Source organism: Myotis davidii, unplaced genomic scaffold (assembly GCF_000327345.1).
Source record: "Myotis davidii unplaced genomic scaffold, ASM32734v1 scaffold560, whole genome shotgun sequence".
NCBI lineage: Eukaryota > Metazoa > Chordata > Mammalia > Chiroptera > Vespertilionidae > Myotis > Myotis davidii.
The window spans coordinates 728,982-735,678 of NW_006294418.1; positions in this window are offsets into that span (position 1 = coordinate 728,982).

Consider the following 6,697-nt stretch of genomic DNA (forward strand, 5'->3'; position numbering starts at 1 on the left):
CTATATTTTATTTCATTTCCTCATTATCTTGTCTCCAAGTATATATTTAAAATGCTTACTTAGGAAAAAAAAACTTAAAAAAATGGAAATTTGGCATGAAACTTTGTTCCATGCAAAAAAAATAAACATGATTTAAAGTACTCAAGCTATCTCTAAATCAAAATGTAATTTTGTAAATCAGTCAACTAAAAGTGACCTGTTTATAATGAACTGCACCTCCCCAGACTCTGCTGCCAAAAATATTCTTTTAGCCATGTGCTTTTGTGAAAAATATATTTATATTAAAGTGTAGAGATTACACAGAGTTTCTCTCATAAGTCTGTGAAAGAGATGTTTCTTGGTAAGAGTAAAACAAGGAATGTGCTAGCAGAAACTTCTAACCTCTATTTAAGACCTGGTGCCCACTGCCCTATGGGGACCACAACTGTGGAACCATTTAAATAGTTTGTGCAAACTAACCAGACTTTATCTCCAAGCACCCTTCTACCATGACTTACATTGACATTTATTATTTTAGGTCTAAATTGAAAACTCATTAATATTTAATATAATATTGTTGTAGATTTACCTACATACCTACTAATATATTTGCTCACCGTTCCTCTTGCATCTTAAGACTGTTATTTGGATCATTTTTCTTCCATTTAAAATAGAACCTTTAATCTCAGAGGAAAGGCAAGACTGGGTGGATGGGTAGGAGGAGATCAACCAAAGGAATTGTATGCATATATGCACAACCTATGGACTCAGATAATAGTGTGGTGAAAGCTGGGGGGAGGAGGGGTCAATGGGGAATAATAGGAGACTTATGCAATACTCTCAATAATAAATATTTAAAAAATAAGTAAATAAAATAGAACCTTTAGATGAAATATTTCAAGATGGTAGCATGGGTGATCCAGCACTCACCTTGGTCCATGGACACACCAAATCCACACATAATAGGGAACCATTCTCACTGAAAAAAAGACCTAAAAACTAAATGAACAGCTCCTCCACAACAAAGAAAAAAAGGACCACACGGAGATATGCAGGAGAGCAGAGACAGTTTCACCAAACACCCCACCCCTGGCATGACAACGGTCAGAAGACCCCTCACAAACATGAAGCTTCTCTCAGGAGGGGTTGGGGTCCATGCCTGGATCAGGCATTCCTCACTTTGAGACCTGCACTGGAGAGATGAGACTCCAAGAAACACAGGCCAGAAGATTCCATACTTGCTCATTCCCATGGCCTACCTACCCCAGTACCTCCCAGAAAGGAGAGGATACACGCATCTGGGGCCCCAATTTATGCAATTTCCCAAGAGGAAGAGGGCTGTGGATACCAGAGTCAGTCCATCATATCTTTCTTTTAAACTGTCATTGGACTCAGGTTGTAACAGAAACTTTTTAGTCACTAGTGATCATTGTATCGCATATTGCAGAACTGCAGTTGCCAATACTTTGGAAAATATGAACTTAAACTGGCTTTTATTTGAGGGAAGAAAATGCTTATGTGCCATTTTAAAACCTTTTAAAAGATTGATTCATTTAATCCATTCTGGGAGGTACTTGATGTCTGATCAAAAGCCTTTTGAAAGATTGATTCATTTAATCAATTATAGGAGACTAGAGGCTCAGCGCATGAAAATCATGCATGGGTACAGTCCCTAGGCCTGGCCTGCGATCAGGGCCATCTTCCCTGGCTGCCCACAGCCGACCCCACCCCCTGCCACCACCCACCCCAGTTCCCCTTTTGCCATAGGGTGATCAGTGCCTGGAGGGTGATCAGTGCCTGGTGTGTGATCAGTGCCTGGAGGCCAGGGGAAGGGACTGAGAGGTAGGCTGTTACCGCTTGCTCGCCCACCCTGCCCCCACCACAGGTTGCCCTCTGTGTGTGGGGCAACCGGGGGGGCAAGGGCCTTGGCCTGGCCCCGCATGCATCCCCCACCACCCAGTCCGTGTTCCCCATTTGCCATCAGGCAGTCGGAGCCTGCCGGCCAGAGAAAGGAACGAAGAGGTGGTCAGTGCGCTTCACAGTGACTAGTCCAGCGGTTGTTCTGATTGTTTTGCCTTTAGAGTCAATTTGCATATTACCCTTTTATTATATAGGATAGAGGCCTGGTGCATGGGCGGGGGCCAGCTGGCCTGCCCTAATGGGGGCCCCAGATCTGAGTGAGAGGGTCCAAACTGGGGGGCAGGGTGGGCCTGGGCAAGAGGCCATGGGTGGTTTGCACCCTGGCCACACCCCCGTTGGTGGCCAGGGTCCCCACTAAGGGCAGAGCTGGCCTGGGTGAGGGACCAGGCCCCTGACTGGGGTTGGGGGGTCCCCAATGGGGGTGGAGCCAGCCTGGGCAAGGGCCACAGGAGGGTTGGTCAGCCGTCCTGCCCTCAATCAGGGTGGGAGAGGCTGATCAGGTGTGGGGCCAGTCAGGGAGAGGGCTGGGATCGCTGGCCACAGTGGGGGTCACAGCGACTAGTCATCTGGTCGTTATTAACATTACAGTCACTGGCTTTTAATATATATAGCTAGCTGATAGCTACCCATTTGAATATCTCAAAGGCTCTGTTACAGTGGTTCTCTACCTTGTAATGCCATGACCCTTTAATACAGTTCCTCATGTTGTGGTCACCCCCAACCATAAAATTATTTTCGTTGCTACTTCATAACTGTAATGTTGCTACTGTTATGAATCATAATGTAAATATCTGATACGCAGGATGCATTTTCATTGTTACAAATTGAACATAATTAAAGCATATTGATAGATCATAAAAACAATATGTAATTATATACGTGTTTTCCGATGGTCTGAGGTGACCCTTGTGAAAGGGTCATTTGACCCCCAAAGGGGTCGCAACCCACAAGTTGAGAACTGCTGCACTATTAGAAAACCAATGGAAGAAGATTCAATTTACATATCTCCCTAAGAACTGATTTCCAAAGTTTTTCTTCTCCTGCTTTAATAGATGGAGTACACCATGCCCAGTAGCCCAGAGTTGTTCTCTTAGCTGCACATTCAGCAGTCAGTATCGTCTCAAAATTCAGCCTGAAGTGTCCTAGCCAGGAAAACTTGGGTCTGTGCAGGAACAACAGGCACGGCAAGTACTTCCATTTATAGTGACATTTAGTTTTCTTTTGTGTTCGAATGCAGCCCCCAAAACACTATTAAAAAGTTGGGATGGGGGTAAGAGTGGGAGCAAGGAGTCTTCCATCATGAAATCTAAATAGACCCACTGAATCATGGAGCAAGAGTGCATTGTGCATCCTTAGCATCTAACTTAGCACACACAGCCACAAGTGATGTTGAATATATGAAACACATTAATAATAAATGTGAATAAGAATTATCTTCCGGATACTCTGCTGAGTATGAGTAGAAAGGCAATGAGGCAAGCTGATAAATACCCACTTTTATAACCTTGTTGTTATTTAAATTTGAATATATGCAAATGGATAAAGATATTATTCATTCAGAGAATACTATTTTCTCCAGTGCACTATCAAGCTATTTTATATACATTATCACTAATTATCACATTAACTCATCAACGTAGGCCTTAGAGTTCCAGATAATAAATAAGAAAATCAAGGCTTAAAGCTGCATTTCCATAACTCCTGTATCTGCTGGTTTCTGAATGAGCTTAGCAGTGGGAAGCAGCGACTACAATGCGAGGAGAGACGGGTTTTCCTTTCCTTCTTTCCCTTACTTCACATCTCTAGCATCAGCTACATCTCCTCTTTGGCTATGGCTGTCCTAGGACAAACTGGGACCAATACTACAGAATCTCCCCTTTTTCTCTCCTCACCATCCACTGCTGCCTTGTAGCTCTATACCAACTATATGAAGGTTTCCTGCCTCAGGTTCCCTCTGTTTAAGCACTGAGTGCTTTCTAGCATTCTGTATGAATTCTCATTGATATACCTACAGTCTTCATACCACATCACGCTATTGCAAATGCAACAATGTAAAATTGTTCATATGGCTATGTAATTGTTTGTTTATAGGTCTATTTTCTCCTCTCCTATGAGCATTTGAGATCAGAGACAACATCGTTTCATTTTGAATCTTTAACACCCAGCACATGGCCAAATGCATTATAGTTGCTCAGTAAATACTAGATTATAAAAATAAGAATAAGAAACTAGCATAAATAGAGTATGTAACTGAAGATAACAGGTTTCTGAAACACTAGCAGCCAAGAAGAAAGCTACCTTCAGTGTACCTGACCTAAGCAACAGTTGTTGAGCATGCTTTTAAATAAAATATGTTTCTTTTCAAATAATGTATTTCTTCTATGTCTCACCACCCCCGAAGCCCCTGCTTTGGGGAAGGCATGATTCCACATTTCCTGTACCTGATTTAGTTCATTTCAATGTAAGATAGGTTTTCACCATCTAACTACAAAGATGATAATATTAAAGTGGATACTTCTTTGTCATCATACAAAATAATTGACATTAAGTTAACTTTGGAAATTACCCTTTATAAACCTATTTATTTTTTATTTACTTAATATAGCTTAATCCACTGCATGCACATACAAAAACAAAATGTGCATTTTATAACATTTTCCTGCCATTTGGCTGAAACTTCAGTTTCCAGGACCAATGAGTCAGGTTTCCAATCTATTTTAATAAGTTTGTATAACTCGATCCCCCCAAAAGCCTTCCCTCAGACATACAATGTTTTGTCTTTTATTTGTTAGATCATCCATTTATACATATTTCATTTTAGTTCCTTGTCTATTTTATCAATTGTGATTGCATTAGTGGTACCTAGTCCGCTCCGTATTACTAAATTAGACCTCCACAAAGGTATTTTAAAGTAATTACAGTTTAATTCTAACTGTACCTAAGGCTGAACACTTTTTTGATCTTTAAACGTATTGGTTCAATAAAGGCTTCATATTTAATCGTAGTTAAAATGTATTTTACAGTAAGAGCAAAAGGAAATACTCTATCCTCTCCTTATATTCCTCAAGTAAAGTAGTCCCTAACATATATATATTTTAAAAAAAAGCTTAAGTTTTTATTTCATAACTTGCTTGTTACTATATTAGCAGTAACCAGTTGTTTAAAGCCATCAAACATCAAATCATTTGTCCTATGAAAAGTGAACAACAACTAATACAATTGAAAATACTGAGGGTTGCCCAGCCGGTGTGGCTCTGAGGTTGAATGCCAACCCATTCTCCAAGAAGGTCGCTGGTCTGATTCCCAGTCAGGGCACACACTCTGGTTTCAGGCTCATCCCCAGCAGGGAGAGTATAGGAGGCAGCTGATTGACAGTGATGCACCCATGTTTCTCTCTCTCCCTCTTCCACCCTTTCTCTATAAAATCAATAAAGACATATTTTTTAAAAAAAATATATTTTTAAATAGTTATTACAGCATGAAATACGATCCTAAATCTCCATAGGAATTTGCATCTATGACGGAAGCATATGTTGTAATTTCTTTTTAAAGAGGTAGGCAACCCTTCTGACACAATTTTCCAAATGTGAATTTATTTAGATGTGAGTAGAGCTGAATCACCGGCTCTACTTAAGCAACCTTTCCTTGGCCTCATAAAAATAATTAGATGACAGATGACCCTTTAATATTCTTTAGTCATAAACTTACACTGAAAACCCTTGGGCATTTCTTGTTTAGATTAGTATTGGTCCTTTGTAGATATATAGTACATTTGTTGCATGTAATAAAATGGAACAAACTACCAAAAAAGTCGTACAAACCCATCACTGAATTAAGTGCTAATTGCCTCATCAAAAAAGTTATTATATATTCCATGTGTATCTAAATAACAAAAATATTGTAATTTAGTATGTTGGAAATATTTATATTTGCTTTGGAAAATACTACTCATGTCCAAAATGAAAGAATGACACAGGAAGATAGAAAAAAAATATTGAAGAGAAAGGGAAATATAAATTGATGAACTAACCTTTGGAAGAAAATTTCAACAGACAAATAGGGAAAAAAATTGGATTTCAACACAGATACTTTAGCCCAGGACAAAACAAAAGTCTTTGACAATAATAAGGATACCACTGTATCTAGATTTTGTTAAAGTAAGACTTCTATTTCTTTCTTCCATAATAATTATTTCTATTTCAGAAAAAAACATATTTATATATTAACAATTTACAAATCCATGTTTTGATATGTGTGCTTCAAGTTTTTGTGGGTTTTTTATTTCTGACTTTAGGGGCTGTGCAATCCAGTGCGATGTATAAAGTAGAAATATAGTAAATCTCGTTTGGCAGAGATTGCTGACTGCAATTTGATAACATTTGTCTCAACTGCAGGCTCCTAAAAGACATGAATTGTTAATACCAGGAAAGCTACAGTCCTGGCTGCTGATCCACACAGATCTTCCTAACATAGTGGCTGGTGAAAAGGACCATTAGTTTCATCCCAAAAGGTTCCAGGCCCCTAACCTGCCCAGTGAAAGTGAAGCACACCGCCATACTGATGTGGATTTACCCAGCATTAAAAACGAGGAGAAAAAATGGAGGAGCTATGTGTATAGTGAATTTGGTACAATAACTATCATTTTCCTCTGACTCTCATTCTTCTCAGCAAAGCATATAGATTTCTTCATCTTACTCTTCTTGTACTTAGACACCAAAAATTTTAATTTTAGAACTAATTGGAATGGGTATCAAATGATATTATACTATGTATTCTCTCTCTCTCTCTCTTTATATAT